General features: G+C 41.1%; 2 long non-coding RNA genes across 2 annotated transcripts; both read left to right on the top strand.

The window, feature by feature from the left end:
• The first annotated feature begins 5,941 nt into the window (after window positions 1-5,941).
• LOC127348851 (uncharacterized) lies at window positions 5,942-7,778 on the top strand. Its single transcript, XR_007879985.1, has 2 exons — window positions 5,942-7,093; window positions 7,213-7,778. It is a non-coding gene; the product is annotated as an uncharacterized lncRNA (long non-coding RNA).
• An 8,383-nt stretch (window positions 7,779-16,161) lies between these two features.
• Window positions 16,162-17,523, top strand: LOC139830596 (uncharacterized). Its single transcript, XR_011743328.1, has 2 exons — window positions 16,162-16,614; window positions 17,101-17,523. It is a non-coding gene; the product is annotated as an uncharacterized lncRNA (long non-coding RNA).
• The last annotated feature ends 3,600 nt before the right edge of the window (window positions 17,524-21,123 follow it).

Below are 21,123 nucleotides of genomic sequence, written 5' to 3'. Positions count from 1 at the left end.
ACCCGATGAGGCAGAGGAGGAGGAGGAGGCCATGGTTGCAGAGGAAGGTGTTTTTTTTCGATTGCTAGTGTGGAGCGAGAGGATGAGGAGACGAACTGCTCGATGCGGTTAAATAAAGGGGATATAGTGGAGATGGTTCAATGTTGCGGCAGTTTCCGAGGACGTGGTGCCAAGACTGTTAAATCGTGCAGAGAAGTTGAGAAGGCAAGGCATCATGATGAAAGGATACTGTGGCGGTTCTGCTCTGCCACGACGTGACCCTACGAAGAAAAAATAGAGTGGTTTTGGAATTATCATTGCCAAAACCAGGGGGGCATGTGTTATCGCCGGATTTTAACCAAGTCAGGAGATGGGCCGTGATTGAGATGGGCTTAGAGGATACGCACGTAAAATATTTCTGAATCGGCCTCGTACGAGAGTTTGGGCTAGATTGCCCGTGTATTTGTACATTATGGTAGATTTAGAATTAAGAGATAGAGTTTAGTTCGTACGAAGTTAGGTTTATTCCAAAAATAGAAAGTCCACAGACTATAAATATGTACCTAGGGTTATTGAGAAAGGAGGACGATCACGTTCGCAACAAACCAATCTAGGCGCATCGCCACCCCTTGTTTCGAGGGTTTCTTCCGGGTAAGCGCCATGCTGCACAGATCGCATCTTGCGATCTGAGCAGCATAAAGTTTATTCGTTGTTTATGTGTTGCTCGTACTGAAGCATCGTTGATGGCGAGCAACGCCGTTATCATAGATGTGTTAGGGCTAGCATCGATACTCTCTTGATGTATTCGCTTAGTTATGCTACCCCTAGATATCTAGCTACCTTTACATCTATCTTAGGTGTAAGGGAAGCATCTTGCTTAGTCTTTATTTAGTAGATTTGATCTGTCATGGTCGTTCCTTGTTTCCCAAGGATTAGTTTGATATCTGCATAGTTAGGCCTTGCAAACGGGTTGAATGATCCAGTAGTGCGTGAGGTATGGTTTGCCGATCCTAGAGGAGTTGTTCCGGGAATCAACTCCATGTTGGTTTTTAGGCCTTTTCTAGGACTAGTTTTCCGTTATCTTTCGTATCTGCCAGACTCAACTACGTGTAGGACGTTCCAGTTATGCGGTGAAAACCCTGGATCGTTGTAGATCGTTTTAACTTAATATTGATCAAGCAGGGCCACCATGTTATCGTAAATCTAAAACGACCCATGGGTGGATCGGCTCCTTGAGCCGATTCACAGGATAACCTGAGAGCCGATCGAGGCTCGGATTTAATGTTTACGTGTCTGCCATGCAGGAAACTATTTGAAGCAATCCATCACCTTCCTGACCAGGTATAGGTCAGGTGGCACGCCCTCGCACCAGCCAGGACGTGTGCCGGAGCATTGCGGGCCGTTGCCCGAGGGACCAGGGCCCACCAGCAGTTCTGGGAGCCTCCCGGCTCTTCGTGTTGCTCGTTGCTGCTCGCCGGTGGGTTTTGGCAGGCAACAACAACATTGTCTCCCTAGCATCTGGTATGCTAAACAGAATCTATTTAAACTAGTAAGCATGCCCATGCAACGCACGTCTTGTTTACCGTTGATTTATTAATTTTCTTAATAGTAACAATCACTCTGCTGGGATGTAGTGATTGTTCCATCCATATTATCACCCACCCAAAGACAATAGTAGCATTGCACCGACCCGCCACCTCCAATCCTAACTAATGAGTCGGGAGTGGTTTTCAAGTGCTACCATCAATATATATGCATTGCACCGACCTGCCGCTTCCGGTCCTAAAATTATACCGCTCATTATTCCCACCTATCAATAGAATATGTTCCTAAAAAATGAAATGTGTAATTAAGCTATAACGATCAAAAATATATTATCATTAAGCGACACACATTTAGTGAGGCACTGTCAACATTCTGACGGGAGGTAAGGCAGACACATCAACCAATAAAAATCATGAGCTAGGACAAGCATTATGGATTCATGGTTGATACATCTCTTGGAAAACATTTTGACCTGATCCATATGAAACATACTAATGCAACATGCTAATTTTTTTTCAAACGGGTTCGTTGGTCCGGCCGAGTTCCATAACTGATTAGAAAAGTAAAAGATTGCATGATGATTTTTTTACTTCAAATAATAGGAAACGTTAGTGAATATCAAGTATATATTACTGCAAAGAAGCAAATATTCCATATGGTCAGGACAAACTGCAATGTGAATATTGGAACTTCACCTCAGAAGAAGTGCCGCTCCGTCAGTGTGCTCCAACCTGCAGAAATGCATTTCATCTTCCAAAGCTGAAATCCATCAATAAATTAGAAGGTTAATTTGATCTACCAGGATCTAATCCCCACTCTGGCGATTATTACATTCAACTGTGCAATATTTCAAATCTCTATTGGCTATCAAATAATATGTCGATTGAGGTCTCCATTCTTATACCAAATATCAGAACTCGGTAGTTACAAAACTTTCATTTGCCGCATGACATTTCAAACGAATTTTCTTAAACATGGGTTTTCTTCTATCCTATGCAATAAGCCTTACAAAAAAATGCAAGCTTCAAGAAACCTGTAAGTACATATAGTAGCATAATAAGCTAGACACCGCTAAATTATGTAGCCAAGAAGGAACTCAACTCGCATTATTCGTCCGAGTGTGGTGGCCGCAGAGCGGAGCACAAGGGGCAGGAGGAGGCAGCATCCAAGGAAGTACGACGGCTACCGATTGGGTGCACGGTTCCACTTATGTAATATATGTATATGTACCTGTTTTTCCTTCCTTCATTATCAACGAGTTATGAAAATTGCACCGGATATTATATTGCACATTTGTGACAGTCAAGTAGTAGGCTTTGATAAAACTACTTATCTTTGATACAAACATCAAAGTCAGTTTCATAGGAACACAAATATAAATAGTTTGTCGAGAGCTGAAACCTGAAAGTTACCTTGTGATAAGCTGTACAATTAAGAACTTCTCTTCGTGAGATCTGCAAGAGTACCACGTGGTGAATTAGTATTTCCAAGAACTACCCGTACATGTATAACTGAATACAATTTGTCATGAGAAATATGGATCTGCAGGCCACTAATTCATATTCCAATTTCAATTTGACTTATCAAACCTGAATTTTCACTCTGCCGCAACGATGGAGTAGGTACAGCTGTCGTGGCTGATTGGACATGATCGCCAGAGCTATCACTTGCCATCCAGCCGTCGAGTTGGTGCGCCTGGTCGTGGATATGTGCCGGAAGATCTGGTGCCCCGGCGTCCTGGACGTGGATGAGGCCAAGGTACAGACGTTCGTCGTTGGGCGCGTCCTGGACATCGTTGGTTACGACCTTGGTGGTCGTGTAAAGAGGCCGGCTGTAATTCAGTGGGCGAAGACAGCGTGAAGTGCTATAGGAGGGAGATGAGTACGGGGTCTGCGGCGAGCTCTGATCCCATCCTCGACGAAGCTTCCATCTCCATGTCGTCGAGAACGCAAAACTCTGCCTCCAGACTTGGTTAAGAAGGTTGGTCTCGGCTACAGCCTCCTTCAGCGAGCAGCGGGCTTAAGACGAACCTTCATCGGATCTCAGAACTACGGCTGCCAGGTCAGCTTCGCGAGGAGGTATGATGTGCATGCGGGAACGGTTTGCGGCTTAATTTTCGGATCTAAACAGAGGAGGTGATCGGTGAATTGATTAGGCAGGCATTGCTGACTGTAATTGAGAGTGGGAAGGTTCCTAAATTTGTGGGAGGACGGGGAGGGGAGAACCAACAATCGTGGACCGTGTGATGCAGACATATGGACGGTGTGGATTTAATTTTCCAACGCAACTTCGTGCCTTTATAAGTAGTAGAGATAAACAGCCGAGACTTTGTCAGGCATTATTTGTGTTTATATATGTACGAAAATTAGACTGTTTGGCATGTCGGTGGATTATAATGACATGTTTACTCAACAAGGTTTTTTCTATTTTATTGTTTATTTTGACATGCTTTTGTATTGTTGTGTTGCTAATTTTAAAAAAGGTTTATAGATAAGATCGGAACAACAAATCTCAGCAAACCTCTAGCTGAGTTTTAATCTAGCTATTCGCCCGACTGCAGCAACAAACTGAGACTGCCACATACCTTGTGGTGCCTCCTGGCCATAAAATTTGTATGGAGGTCAGCTATTTTGGGCACCACCATTTTCCAGTCACTATAGTATACGTAGATTGAGTCGCAAGTATAATTTTACCTTCTCAGCGCATTATTACTTATGATATGTGATTTTTTTGTTCCATTTGTAGATACTTGAGTTAAATTAATAAATTTGAAAAGTAAATTTGTCCCACACAGAGTACACAATAGTTTCCTGCTTTGTAAAAAGGATCTATTATGCTACCCTTTATGGAAGTCAATTTGCTTTATTGATTGTGATCTGTTTCACATTGAATGCTTGCATATGTAGTTGTTTCTTCGGTGTTGATGACATCAACCTCTACTACCAGTGCCACATTGACTCCATCTCCATCAAGGACACGGTTTTTTCTAGCCCCATTGATCAATTTTTTGTTCTCTTCAATGCATAAATAACAATTCATGCGTTTGTGCGGCTGCTCATGGCAATCCTTGGTCGTGGAGTCGCTTGGTTCCACCAATTTCTGAGCACGTATTTTCAGGTCGAGTATCTTTAGTCCAATTCCAGAGAAATGAATACATGCATGGTTCTAGGCCTTAGTTTGACGCATGTGGCAGATATGAAAATATGGGATAAGTCACACAATGAACTCCATCAATCTATTTATCCTCCCAAATTATATGTGGTAAGTGTTACTATTCATATTTATTGACTGCTAAGATGGACTGGAGTAACTAGAGCTATATAACTTCAACAAGCATGCCTTATTTGCTTGCAGGAGTGTCTTGACCTTATTTTTTATTTTAGTAACCTAAAACTTGCAAAAGCGTGGCTTATCCTAGCTTCTGGAAACGTATATGTACATGTTTGATTCATGCATTCTTCCCATGAGCATTTAGTTTGAAGCTATTAGACTTCTTACTAAATACTTTATGTTAACGTTTGAAGGTCATAACTGCCACATTGCCCAAGCTTCGCGGTCCACCTGAAGTTGACGATATCGTCACATGATCGAGATTCTCTTGCAGATGTAGAATTGGCAGAATATCATTGAGTATAAAACAATATCTGCAGATATTTTATTTTGGGTGTGCAAAGTTTACTATCGTAGAGTATCCATTTTTTATTTTCTAACTAGCCTAATTCCAATTGGGTAAAGTTAACTAAAGTTTAATGGAAGTAACCCTTAAATTTTGAAATTATGTTCGTCCAGAAATTGAATAATATACACATGGTGTATTTGTGATTAAATATATGAGCTGGAGACTACGCATGTCATTCAGTGCTGCTACATGTAGCAAGTCTGCCATTCTAAGGAGGTTGAGCCAGAATGATCGTTAAATTCAAAAAAACATAAAGAACAAATTGTTTTCTACTCCGTATCATATTTTTTCCTTTAGTTTCCTTTTTTTATTTCTAATTTGAGCTATTCAAATTTGATTAAATGTTAATATTTTTCTAGCTTTATCATATATTTATATTGGTTTCATCTTAACATGGACGGGCGCGGCAACGAGCGCTTTTATGTTCTAGTTAAGTAACAGTAAAATGGAACTACCTAGGCCTCTTCACAGCGATTTCAGGTTGTCAGCCGTCCGATTTAGCCATTGAACGGTCTTGATCGCTTGGTCGTCCCACACAGCTCCGCTATGCATTTTTAGTGCGGCGTCTTCTGAGATTTCCAGTCCTCCCAACCTTGTTGGGCTGCTACTCTGGAAACTGACATACACACTCTCTCGTGAATCGGGCTAAGGTTGCGGCGAAGCCCATTTACAATTCTTGAGACGCCACGCATAAGAGAACCGATCCAATCTCCCCTTTTCTCTACCTGTCGCATCACCTCCTCCTCTCGCTCAGAGACAGTTCCTCTCTCCCTCTCGTAATGCCGCCTTCCCTCCAGCACATCAGTCAGATGCGACCTCGAGCAGCGACGCCCCTTCCTCCATCTCGACCTTTAGCAGCGGCAGCGACCACCCTCTACGCTACAGGTTTCCGATCCGTGCTACCGTCGATGGTGGCCGCGCTTCCGCAGTCCCTAAAACGTCCCTTCCCCAGGCCAGGTAGCTCCAAGCAGACGTGTACCACGTCTCTGTTTTGTTGTAATACCTTGTGTAAGTTTGTCCGAACTACAGATTTACAGAGTGGATTATGGCAGATTTGGGGGAGATATCGTGTGTAAGTTTGATCCATGGGATAAGTCGTGTCGTTTCCGATCGCTAATAATCTTGTTATGATGCTTAATGAATCTGTCCTTTTCAATAGACCTCTTCATGGAAATACACTCATGTTAACTTGATTTGATGTGAACGGTTGTTGGCATCGGTGAGGAGAGCCATTTTATTCAGTTGTACCCTTCTTTAAGGCATATTACATGGAGTTGCACTTTTTAATACATGTTCTTGAGGTTTGCCATTTGATAGACATGACCAGTGAACGAATTATGTATGTGGATTGTTTGGATCGAGCAAGAGAGTACATGTATTTCCTTAATTTGTTGGAGAACTCAATATTGATGCAGAGACATTCAAGGTTATTTATACCTGGTTTAATTACTCAACCTATAGTTTATTTCCATGCCGAGGTGTTCAATTGTTGTCTTCGCAAAAAGTTCTTGAGAGAAATAATAGTGCCATTCGAATTCCGGTGTCTACTCTTAGATCTGATCATCTTATTCTTTAATTCATTTTTTTCAGGATTTTACCTTGGAATTCCTCGGTTGGACTACGTCTTCAAGTCTACACTGCTTTGTCCTAATTACATAGTATCTACATCACTACGCCACAACAAAAGATGGGTTTCGAGCTAATATTCTTTAAGTGCTGAAATAGGTCGCTATGGCATATCAACTTCCAACTGAAAGTAGTGGTAAATTACAAGGCTATATATATCAAACATAGTTATTTATCATAGTTTTACAAGTGCAGGGGCCATCTGAATCTACTTTGCCATCATTGTAGTTACTTTGATGAAATTACAAGTTGTCTTTGATGGAGGTAAATTTTCTGACCACAAAAAATCAGCGTATAGTTATTTTTGGGTAGAAGGGAGGGACTGTAATCTGCGAGGACAAGATATTTCTTTTGGTTTTCTTTCAACTGTCTTCTCATTGCAGGAGTAGAGAAAGGAACTCCCTTCTTTGCAGGCCCAGCTTAGCGTACTGGAAGGGAAATTGCTTGAGCGAGATGAAGCTTTGGGGTCAGTCGAGTACGTGATACACCCCACGAACTTAATTGATATAATGCATGACGGGAATATCAAGTTTGCTATTTCCCTTCCGAATTATATTATCATGCTTGTTTGTATCAGATGCAAGACAACATGCAGATACGTAAGTAACATATGTAATCTCCTCCGCGTTATTTATTTCTAGCTCATAAAATTGTAGACTCAATGTAAACACTTCTCTAGCGACATCCCTCTTAAATACTTGCTAATTTGTTGTTATTATTGCATATTTTGTTAGGACAAAAGCAGGCAACACTCTAAATGTTATAAAGGGTGGAAAAGGTGCAGGTAAAAGAATTTAGGAGCGTGAAGTAGATGTAGCCTTTCTGCATGTTCAAATCTTATGCGCTGAATATATTTAGGGAATCTGATGATTACTCATTCAAATGCCAACTAGTTTCAATGTAAGCTCCGGTTTTCCTGGTTACATTTTCCATAAACTCTTCAACACTATATCTTCTACTGCTTGCTTGGTGATACATGAATGGACTGTCTTTCTTTCAATATAATTGTCTACATGTTTTGTTCAAAAGTGATGTTACAGTAGAATAGTAGATGTTATTGAGATGGTGAATATGAAGGAAAAAAAAGTGGCGCTGCATCACAAATCTAACTGCCATTGAACACATTCCTGCCGAGGGGGGCTTGAAGAAATAACCGTGGCAACAATATAGCCGAGGTCCGGAAGTTACTGTATGTTTTGTGGTCTAATATGCATATGAATTAATCTTTGTCGCACTTCGTTCTTATATTGTTGACTAGTACAAATGCTCGTGCGTTGCCACGGGACGCAAATTTCATTTCTAAATGCATATATATAAGGGATACATATTTTCTTACAGAATACACATTCCTTCTAGCAAAGAACTTCAATGGACTCATCTTTATCCACACTATGGTTCAACTCTAATCACCAACTCATTGTAGGAACATATGTTCATAAAAGATGCAAGAAACTGGAAATCCGCGATAAAACAAAAATACTGTTATATTTTTCGACCAAGTAGTCACATAAATCTCATTCCTTGCACAAATCTATCAATTAAAAAACAAGACTAACAATCTATTAAACGGATAGACCCTTAATTTAGCCTCCCAAACCTATACTTCCAAGCTTCATTTTTAGCTTGCAATGAATGCCCAACACACGATCACGCACCCACTTGATTCTCTCTCTCTCCCTGGTTCATTGCGCACATGTCTTTCCACACCACTACACTGCAGGAAGTCAAAAACTCCTCTTCTTTCTTCATCCTATAATCAAAAACCTATCACTTGGTTGCCGCGTCTCTTCAATTTCATTATTTTCTTTATCATCTTCTTAAATGCTTGAGAGAATCAGTGACTCAATAATTTACATCTGATAATCATTACATATCATAGGTTACACCAACAAGTTACAATATATTGATCGATTGCAAAATATGAAAGAAGATGAAACAACATGCCTAATAAGCTTTGGTCATTATACACATATTGTATCATAGTAGTCATGGAAGAAAATGTTTGATAACAGAACAGTGAGGTGACTACACTATAAGACAAAGAATATGCGCATAATTTTTCATAAGAAGAGAAGACACTTATCTCTTGAATTATAATTCCAGAATGCAATGCAACCATCTTCTTGACGATGTCTCGGTTCATCTTTTTGATGGTGTTCAACCGCGTCCCCTTTTTTTGAACCATGTCTACTGCATATCTGTAAAAAAAAGATAGAGAAAAATCAAAGTAATAATTTACAAAGAATCGTTGATCCGGCCAAAAACTACGTGAGACAACAGTACAAGCAAATGTCAGGTTGGCTGATAAGTGTGTTTGTTAGATGTGACCACGGCTCCTAAAGATTTTTTATCATGCATTTAAACATAATACACATAAAAATTCATGTGTACACGAAATGGTCATGTCTTGCTGCTCAGTAATTAACAGTGCGGGAAACTATCTACGAGAATTAATTTCTATTTCTTTTTCCAAAGTGTGATACGTTGAGATAATCAATTTTCAAGAACCTATTTGGTATTGACATACCATCTCCTCTAGTCAAGTGTTGTCTGCTGCCTCATTTCCCTCGCTACTCCGTACCTCACCATGTATGCTGCTCTTCGTCTCTCCCCAATTGACCAATGTATTCACTTATTTACCTAGCTTTGTGTCTTCCTGACACACAGCCTTGATTATAGCAACTGATGTAGCTCTCCCACCATCCTTGAAATTTTGGTGCTATGATTTTTTTTCCATAAAAAATCATTGTACAAACTTTTCATCAAAAGGGTGCGTCGGAAATAGCTTAGTCTAATTTAGTCAAAAGTTCTTGATCTTGCGATAACCAAAAATTTAATATGACCTCCTCCACTATGGAGTCAATTATGTAATGTAAATTTAAAATATCATAAAAATTTAAGTTAATTAAAACAATTGTGATCTGTTTTGTATAGAAGAAAAAATAGTGGACGCGCCAAAAAATTCCCCCTTCCCTTAAAGAAAAATGACCATCTAAATACTATGTATAGGAAGTTAATAGAGACCGAAAAACACTAAATAATCATCATTTTTAATTTTAATCTCATAAATCAAATGGACTTTTAACACCCACAAAGCACAAGATGACCTACTCCCTTTGTATCGATTTATTAGGCTGAAACGTAATCAAAGAAAAGAGTTTCACCATAAATTTGTTCAACGAAATACTACTATAAATTATATGTCACAGAATTATAACATTAGAAACAACTTTTAAATGTGAATCTAATGTATAATTTTTATGACATGTAGTTCATATTTTGCTAATTAAATTTATAGTCAAACATTTTTCTGAAACTCCGTCTCGGCCTGATAAACCGGTACGGAAGGAGTCCATGATTATAGAATTTTGATATCCAGATTAGTGCTCAATTGGATACTATTATCAATAAAACCGTAGCATTTTGAAATTAAAATTTAAAGGCAAATAGATTCTAAAATTTTGAAATTGTATGTACCATGATGTTTTTTTGGGAAATCCGTAAGATAACCCCAAGAACACACCCACTTCATCGTTCCCCACTCTCAAGCTTCTCTCTTCACTGTCACTCACGGTGGCACGGCAAGCACAGACCTTCCAGGCCTCCCCGCCGCCGGCAAGAATACCATCCCCTCCCTTCGCTGGTGCGGCGAAGACCTCCTCATCCCCTGCCTCTTGGCTTTTCCCATGGAAATCGCTCACTTCCCAACCTACCAACCGATGCATCGACGACCGCCCCTCCCCCTGCCACCCCGCCGACGGAGGTGGAGGCGTGGAACTCGTCTCCACTGGAACCTAGGCATCTATCACCGCGCGCGCCATGGAGGGCTCCGCTGCTGCTTCCAGAGTGGATGGTCGATCCCCTCGCCACTTTGCCTGGGGATAGAGGAGGCAATCTTCGGGCCATGGCCCGAGTGGGCGCCGTTCTGGCCCGGGAACTCCTACTCTGTGCCATCCCAGCCCGCTGGCGCCGACCTGAGCATCCTCGAGCTCGGCGCTGAGGGATTGGGGTGCTGCCGTCCCACGGGTTCGTCAGCAACAAGGAGCGATGCCGGTCCGCCCACGCTCCTGCAATAAGGAGCGCCGCTGCGACCACCGATGGGTACCCCTGCTCGGCATACTTCGTCGACAGTGAGGAATTCGAAATCCCCATTTGGATAGGTTCAGACATAAAATGTGTCCAAATATTACTGAACTTTGAATGATCCTTTACATCTTCAGGTGCTTCTCTTGTATTTTTTCGGTTCTAAAGTGTTGCGCTAGCATGATCATGAGAACATAGGGTGCGCTCTGAAAGAACAACAATCTTGTTTATTTTTCATTTTTCTCCACTGGTCTTTTCTTATTTCTGAGGAATGATGAGAATATTTCCGTGGAAAATGTCTTCTTACAGCTACAACTTGAGGAGTTAGACATTAATATTAGCATGCTCTCCACACATTTGTCATTTTAAGCCCTAGGCGAAGGTCTGCATGAATCTTGAGGAGCCCGATGAACATCGCGAAGAATTCAGTTGGTTATTTCCCAACAGGACTCACACTCCTGTATAAAAGTTGATGCACCTTCCAGGTGTATTCTCGAAAAAAATCTGTCACATAGCCATGACCTTTCTAGTATAATAATTGATTCAGTTGGAGAAACATTCCTATATGTAGCTCTTGTAATGATTTTTTAGTAGTCACTTCTAATGATTTTAATCGGTGATGATTGATCGCAAATTATATGTCTGTTCCTGCCTGTGTTCAAAACCTGTTTTCTATTAAAAAAAGTATTGAAGCAAATTATGGAGTTTAACTATGTCCCATCTCAATGGCCACTGAGACAACTGAGTTTGGCCAATAGGATATCCATCTCTGAATTTGTCCAAATTATGCGCCTATGTGTTGTGTGCGATTTAGTATTCAGGTATCTGTATTTTTCACCCTAATGCTATTTGGGATATACTGATGATATTTAGATTTTTTTCAATAGGATTGTATTTAGGTTCAGTTTGCTTATATACTGAGTATTTCTTAACTCATGCTCCCTAATTTCTGACAGGAGGCAAGCCAGATGCTTTTGGGGCTAAATCGAGCACGCCCTCTTGGGGCCATTTCACTGCCCGGGGCCCCAACACCTCTTGCAGAAGCGCACAACTTTACAAGTAAACTGCATTTATTATAACTTGCAGTATAGATTGTGAACTGGTCGTGTAACCTGTGAATATCCCATTCTTCGAAAACCAGCAGCCCCTGAACAAGTATAACTCGCCGATCCGCAGCTCGTCTTGAAATGATATGTTTGATTCCCATATGCTACGGCTTTCCATTTTTCCCCTGTCAAAATAGCAAGGTTTAGCTATCCAAGCTGAATGTCATGTGTTCCTATATTGCTTAGTTTATGCGATCAAATATAAAAGATAACATCGAAGCATTATTTTTCCCATCTCACAGAACTTTTAAATGGTCCTCACGGACAGGTCGCTGAGTAAGCCACGGTAGATCATTTATCCATTTCTGGCAACGTTGCTATAATAAAAGAGATATATGAGGAAATTGATTATCCATGATTAGAATTTTAGACATAGCAACCAAACATTAGTTCAAACTTCTTACAGTCAGCTTGAAGCCTAACTATTATTTAGTTGCTCATGTCTTCAGCAGAACGTACACACATACCTGATATATCAAGCGATTTGACTAATTTTAGACATGGGAACCAAGCAATAGTTCCTACGTAGTGACTAATTTACTGATGATCGAATCGCGGCGTCTGGGTGGTGGCGTAGCAGCGACAGGCGCGGACGATCATGTGAACATGGCGTGTACCTGCAGTGTTCCAGTGGATTCGGGCGGCCAGGCGGCGCAACGACACATGTGTGGCAGTGTGGCCTGCTCCTGCTGGGCGAAGTATAGGATCTGGATTTAGAGGTGCCTTGATCGCATTTGACTGCGGTTTTTCTTTCGATATGGATTTGAAGCCGCGCGATTGAAGGCATGACGACTGCAGGGTGCGAGAATTGTATTGAGTCTTGCTGATGATGCTGATCATAGACTGACAGTTCGAACTTTAATTTCATTATCCATACTTATTTTGTTCTTTTAGGAATTTTGTAGCCGATGGCTGTATGGCTAGGTAGTTATTTTAAATTTTCCACAAAATGATCATTTTATCTCCATTTAAACGTTTGAACAAGTTCATCTTTTAGTTGTATTCTGTGAAGTCATGTATTTCTTTCTGGACATGGATCTGTCAAGAAGATTTAAGAAAACTCACCGGTGCAGTAGTATAGGATAGGTGCATCACTCATTTTTAATGTTGGTTGAATGGACTGTTAAATGCCTTAAGCATTTTGCATTAACTATATATTCCCCACCAACCTCCCAGCATTGCCAGATCTTTTATTTTTCCTAATCTTCTGTTGTCTGAGGATTTGAGTTAGATACTATTTGAGAAGGGGTATACTTATTCTGAAAAGGGATGTTCAGTGCTGATAAAGGATTTTTCTCTCTCGGAGTACATACACTCAATGGCTTGTTTCAAGCAGATAAGATGTATCCATGCTTTGTTTATTGAGGTTGTGTATTGGCAATGAGATAGATGCTATTGGACAAGGGATATAATTAGATTTTTACCACTTGTGCAGGTTTGCTAGATACATCATAACCTGCAAAGATTTGGTCATGCCATAACATTGTGGCTGCAATGCAGTCTCAAACTATGGCTCTCCACTCCCCATTACTTAGGATGATCTTAACCCAAGAAGAAAATGGTTGGTCTGATTGATATATACAATTCCACTCATTTACTTGAATGTGACTGTGCACTGGGCTCTTAGATGCAGAAAGAAAAGGAGGACCATGGTAATTCTTTTCCAATGTTAACCTTAGGGGCGTGTGTGTTCAGCGTTGTTCAAAGAATTCAAGTATTAGATGGTGAATTTGCAACTAATTGTGATGAAACTATTTATGAGGGTGTAGGGAATCCTTGCTGCTATATTCAGGTATGGAAAGTGTTGTGGGTATACTTCATGGGTGTACCATCGACAGTGCCTAGATCCGGCAAGCCCGGGTGGCCCACAGATGGTGGTGAGGCATGTGGCCCATCGGGCGGCCCAGTTGCTGTTGATCCTGACGGAAGATGTCCAGCCCAGGAGCAGGGAGCCGGATCCAACCGACATTGAGGAGGAACCCGGATCCACGGAGGCCCATTAAGGGACCCGGATCCGGTACGACATAGATGGAAGGGCGGATCCTTGGCGTACACGGCAAGACATTGTACCGTAGTTAGGTAACCTGTATCCGGGTAGGACTCTCCATGTAAACCCTAGATCCGTGCGCCTTTATAAGCCGGATCCCGGGAGCCCTAGAGGCAAGACCTCAACTCATTGTAACATCGCGAAAGCGCCCAGATAATTCCAGACAAGCAGCAGTAGGCCCTGTCATCGTGCAGGTGTTCCGAAGCTGGGTAAATCGCGTACCACCATCCCGTGAGCACTCCGCCCTATGGCCCCTACTTCTTCTCCCCCTCGTGAGGATCCCTCCTCCGGGGTACCGTCGATTAGGCAACGACAGTTGGCGCCCACCGTGGGGCCTGCGGCGTCTGGAGGCCGGAACCGGGAGGGTTCCGCCATGGGAAGCTACGACGACACCATCGCTGTGGGGCGCGTCCTCTACGCCGGAAATCTGCCGATCGTCCCTCCGGACGAGTGTTGGATTCCGGCTAGGACAAACCCTGTCAAGCTCTCCATCGTCCCAGTTCGCGGCATACACATCTTCATCGGGGAAACCGTCGATTCCGACGGAAACCCACTGGTAAGTAACGCAGACGCGACCGCCGCAGAGCTGGACGCAGTCGCGAAGATCCGATCTGAGATGCAGGAGCTTCCCAAGGAAGATTCCGCCTCGGATCTGGAAATTCCAAAGCCCACCCAATCCGCCCCTGAGCAGGAAATAACGGTGGAAGACCAATGCAGATCCGCCTGGGTCTCCCAGGTGTTAGAAAAGCAGAGGTGCCACTTCGTACACTTCTTGGCCCATACCGCCGGAACCGCCCCTCAAGAAAACGGAGCTGGTCCTGAGCAGGTAGAGGCACCGGAAAACGACGCGGATCCGGATCAGGCTGAGCCTGTCGGAGAAAGCGAAACTCCGGTTGAAGAGTCGATTTTGGGCAATCTGAGCCCAATTTCCGGAGATACCCCTGCTGGAGATATGCCCAAGAGGCAATAATAAATTAGTTATTGTTACATCTTAGTGTTCATGATAAATGTTTACATCCCATGCTATAATTGTATCAATCGAAACATTGGTACATGTGTGTTATGTAAACAACAAGGAGTCCCTAGTAAGCCTCTTGTACAACTAGCTTGTTGATTAATGGATGATCATGGTTTCGTGATCATGAACATTGGATGTTATTAATAACAAGGTTATGTCATTAGGTGAATGATATAATGGACACACACCCAAATGAGCGTAGCATAAGATCAAGTCATTAAGTTTCATTTGCTATAAGCTTTCGATACATAGTTGCCTAAGTCCTTCGACCATGAGATCATGTAAATCACTTACACCGGAAGGGTACTTTGATTACATCAAACGCCATTGCGTAAATGGGTGGTTATAAAGATGGGATTAAGTATTTGGAAAGTGTGAGTTGAGGCATATGGATCAATAGTGGGATTTGTCCATCCTGATGACGGATAGATATACTCTGGGCCCTCTCGGTGGAATGTCGTCTGATTAGCTTGCAAGCATATGATTGGATCATAAGAGATGACATACCACGGTACGAGTAAAGAGTACTTGTCGGTAACGAGGTTGAACAAGGTATGGAGATACCGATGATCGAACCTCGGACAAGTAAAATATCGCGAGACAAAGGGAATCGGCATCGTATGTAAATGGTTCAATCGATCACTAAGTCATCGTTGAATATGTGGGAGCCATTATGGATCTCCAGATCCCGCTATTGGTTATTGATAGGAGAGGAGTCTCGATCATGTCTGCATAGTTCACGAACCGTAGGGTGACACACTTAAGGTTCGATGTTGTTTAAGTAGATATGGAATATGAGATGGAGACCGAATGATGTTCGGAGTCTCGGATGGGATCCAGGACATCACGAGGAGATCCGGAATGGTCCGAAGAATAAGATTCATATATGGGAAGTCATTTTCAGGGTTACCGGAAAAGTTCTGGAATTTTGGTATTGTACCGAGGGTTTCTAGAAGGTTCTAGAGGGGCCTTCATTAATTAAAGGAGGAAGCAAACTTCTTCTTTTCTTCTTGGGCTGCCATGTTACTTGGAGTAGGGGCCAAGAAAGTTTACTTCTCCCCTAAGTAATGGTGGGGCCTACCACCATTAATAGAAGGAGGAAGCAAACTTCCCCTTCTCCTCTCTTGGCCGGCCACCTACTTAGAGTAGGGGCCAAGGCAGCCACCCCTCCTCAATCCCTATAAATAGAGGGGAGGGGCAAAGGGAAAGATAGAGGTTTTTCCATACCCTTGCTGCCTCCTCTTCCCCTTCCTCTCCACCACTGCTCTGGCTTAGGCGAAGCCCTGCAGTAAATCTTCTCCACCACCACCACCACGCCGTCGTGCTGTTGGAATTCCGAGAAGGATCTACTACATCCGCTGCCCGCTGGAACGGGGAGAGGACGTCTTCATCAACACCGTACGTGTGACCGAGTACGGAGGAGCTGCCCGCTTGCAGCACTAGAAGGACTACATCTCGAACTTGAGTTCGGCAAGAGTACGACTACATCACCCACGAGATTTGATCTTGTTAACACTTTGGATCTTTGAGGGTACGTCTCTTATCTATCTCGTTGCTCAGATCTGGTAGATAAGATCTTGGTGGTATTCGTTCTTGCGGTAGAAATTTTTTTTGTTTTACATGCTACGAACCCCATCAGTGGTATCAGAGCCAGGTCTATGCATAGATCTGTTGCACGAGTAGAACACAATGGTTTTATGGGCGTTGATGCTTTTGTTGCTTTAGTTTGTGTACTTTGCATCTTGCGGGATGGTGGGATGAAGCGGCCCGGGCTAACTTTACATGACCGCGTCTCATGAGACTTGCTCCACGCTTGACATGCAACTTGTATTGCATAAGTGGCTTTGCGGGTGTCTGTCTCTCCCACCATAGTTAAGATTCCAATTTGCACTTTCTATTGTCAACACTAGTATCACCGTTGTGGTTCATGTTCGTAGGTAGATTGGATCTTACTCAAAAACCCTAAACCACGTAAAATATGCAAACCAAATTAGAGGCGTCTAACTTGTTTTTGCAGGGCTTGGTGATGTGATATGGCCATGATGTGATGATGATTATATTTGATGTATGAGATGTTCATTATTGTATTATGGCAACCGGCAGGAGCCTAATGGTTGTCTTTAAATTTGTTAAGACCTGCGTGTCTATTCTTCATGTAATAGCTTTATTTCAAGTAGTTGTTATAGTAGCTATAAGTGATGGACAACCATGAAGCGGTGCCATGGACCTTGGTGCAATGCTGGTGATGATGGAGATCATGCTCGTGTGCTTTGGAGATGGAGATCAAAAGCACAAGAAGAAAGGCCATATCATATCACATATTATGAATTGCATGTGATGTTAATCCTTTATGCATCTTATCTTGCTTAGATCGCGACGGTAGCATTATAAGATGATCCCTCACATTAATATCAAGATAATAAAGTGTTCTCCCCTCGTATGCACCGTTGCTACAGTTCGTCGTTTTGAAGCATCTCGTGATGATCGGATGTGATAGATTCTACGTTCACATACAACGGGTGTAAGCCATGTTTGCACACGCGGAATACTTGGGTTTGCTTGGCGAGCCTAGCATGTACAGACATGGCCTCGGGACACAGGAAACCGAAAGGTTGAACACGAGTCATATGGATGATATGATCAACATGTTGATGTTCACCATTGAAGCTACATCATCTCACGTGATGATCGGTTTTAGTGTAGTGGATATGGATCGTGTGCCACTTAACAACCATGAGGGATGTTGTATTAAGTGGGAGTTCATTAGTAATTAGATTAAAACATGAACTAATTATCATGAACATAGTCTAAATAGTATTTTGAATTAAATTTTGTAGAATTGGCATCCGTTTTCTACCATGCGCTAGTCTTGTAATTGAGATAGAAATACTGTTAAGTCTGACAAGTAACTTTACGGACTGGTACCGTATTGTTAAAGAATCAAGATATGATTAAGTCCTAATGCAAACTTTTAGTAAACCTCACATTGATGATTCAAAGAGCAATGGTTTCAATTAGTACAAAATCATCTTGTCTCCGTGAAACTTGAAGTTCAAATCCGTTTGAAAAGTAAGGAGCTGAAAATTTTGTTTTCAGAAATAAGCGAGGTATGAGATATATGTGATATCTAAGACCTTATTGCAAGATGATAGAATATAATCTAGTGAGACTACATAAACTCATAAGTTTTATGGGAATGTACGAAGGTTGAAGACGCCAGGCGTCCCAGTCCTCCAACTAAGTTGGGCACTAACGATATTCGCATATCCATGAAGTGATCGTCCTCAGTATGCACCGTTGCTAAGACTCGTCGTTTCGAAGCATCACGTGATGATCGGGTGTGATAGATTCTACGTGTGCATACAACGGGTGCAAGCCAGATTTGCACATGCGAATACTGAGGTTAAACTTTACGAGCCTAGCATGTACAGACATGGTCTCGGAAAGTCGTCATGATATGATGGATAAAATGATGAGTGAAATTGTTCATCATATTACAAAGTTGCTAATAGTGAAGTCTGGAACACTTGTCATATGATGATCAACTTCAAGGTAAGAACCTCAAGGTTATTGGTATTTGACCAATGGACCTAGAAGTTATTGAAGGTGAAGTGTTTTTCGAGAATAGGGAAAGCTAAAAGAGAAACCACAAAGATATTTTGGCAGAAAGAAAGAAAAAGACTAGAAAGTCTAGCTCAGGTGTATATAGATGATATACATGTTATGGATGTATTCCTTGTTTGGTCACATAATAAAATTCTTGGGTATTTGTACCAGATTGGTTGGTATGAGATGTCATACAATACAACGCAATACAAGAATACGATGGCCTAAGTGACTGATAAGGAATATGGTAATAATGCACGTCTGGAACATAATAAAGTGTTATTATGTCTGTCGTTGGCATTCTACCTAGCCCTTAGAGTTTATAATAAAGAACTTAATAAATTGTTATTTGCTCTGGTCAAATGAAAACAATGAGTTGTTCAAATTATGACATTGCTCCATGTACGATGGATAAGTTATTATAAATCTTAATGGTGAAACACACATACATAACACTGACGCTAAAATGCCATAAGGCAAATGATTTGAATTCCACTCATTAGTGGAACCGCCATTTAGGTCATGTTAGAAAGGAACGCATGAAGGAACTCCATTTGAATGGAATTTTGGAGTCATATGATTTTTGAATCATTTGGCGCTTGCAAATCTCTTCTAAAAGGAAATGACTCAAATACCGTTCATAGGCCAAGAGTTGAACGGGCAACTAACTTAGTGGAAACATACATGATGATATATGTGGTTCACTGGGCATAGTTGTGTGCGGGAGATTCTTCTACTTCATGAAAACTTCCAACAATGAATTGAGTATATATATGTGGATATATTCGATAAGGAAGAGGTTTGAAACATTTGAATGGATTCAAATAAATTTCAGCATGAAGTGGAAATCATCGTAATAGAAAAGTCAAATATCTATGATTGGATCATAGTGGAAATATTTGAATTACGAGTTTTAGCGAACATATAAGAGAGTTATGAAGTTGTTCTACAACTCACGTTTCTTGGAGTATCATAGTGATGATGAAGTATCCGAGATACGTCTCCAAACCTTGTTGGATCAAAGATGAGATAAAATATTGATACCATTATATATTTATGGATTATGCTTTAGAGACTACCGCTTTTACACTAAATAGAGCATCATCATAATCCATTGAAATGACACCATACGAGTTATGGCATGGGTATAAACCCTAATAGTCCTTTCTTAAATTTTGGTATGCATAGCATAAGTAAATAAGTTTACAACCAAAATCGGATGAATGTCTTTGTTGGTTATCCCAGAGAATTGATTGGGAATTCTTTCCACTATGGAGACAAAGATAAAAGTGTTTGTCGATGTTTCTTACTTATTTCAAAGAAATTGTTTCTAGCGGACTATTTGAGTGGGAGGACAATGGAACTTGATAAGGTTCATGAACCTGAGCATGATGATCAGAGTAGCACAGCATCGGAAATGGTTCCGGAAGTAGCTACGAAGATCATGGCTCCCATGTCTACAAAGTGTTATAGTCATGGAGATCAAATTACTTATTGAACCTTGTAGGTATGGTTTACTTTATGATCAAATAAATGATTTGTGGACAAAGGATTGATTTTGAACAATAATAAACCAACTACATACAAAGAAGTTATGATAGGCCCTGACTCCGTTAAAATGGCTATGCGCCATGAAATCCAAGATAGGTGAATACTTTTGAAAGTAAATGGATCTATAACATAGATGGACTTGGATGGAATATCCTTAAAGAAGCTTGACTTATCGAAAAATTGTTTACGACAAAGTTCAAAGAGTTGACTACGATAAGATTAGATCTTCCGTGGCAATGCTTATAGTCTACGTGGATTATTCTAGTAATCGCTACATATTTCTTTTATGAGATATGATAGTAGGATGGCAGAAATACATTCCTTACCAGAAGTATGTATGAAGGATGTATACCAGATACAACCAAGAGTTTTGCTGGTCCGTGGAATACTAGATAGGTATACAAACTTCAATTGGATGAAGAGAGTATCACGGAGTTGGAATCTTCACCGGATGAAATAGTCAAAGAGTTTTTGATTTCATCAGAAATGATGAAGATGCTTGCATTTGCAAGAAATTAAGTGGGAGCGTTAAGACATATTTATAATACTTTATGTATATGACATATCGTTGATTATAAATAATGTAATTATATAATTGATTAAAAAGGTTTCATTGAGAATTAACTTCAATGAAAGGATATGGAGTGAAATATATTTAGTGTCAAGATCTATGAAGATAGATTGAAACACATAATAAGTTTAAGTCAAAGTACATAGAATGGATATTGAAGTAGTTCAATATAGAAATATTAAGAAAAATGTTCTTGTCATGTGAAGGTTTAACAACACTTGAGTGTATCTGACACTCAATGAGTAAAAACACATGAGTGACTTTAGATCACGAATAATATGTACAAAGTCAGATGTCCTGTGCTCTAAAAGG

The sequence above is a fragment of the Lolium perenne genome, chromosome 4 (assembly GCF_019359855.2).
Source record: "Lolium perenne isolate Kyuss_39 chromosome 4, Kyuss_2.0, whole genome shotgun sequence".
Lineage (NCBI taxonomy): Eukaryota > Viridiplantae > Streptophyta > Magnoliopsida > Poales > Poaceae > Lolium > Lolium perenne.
This window is presented reverse-complemented; position numbering and strand designations above follow the sequence as displayed.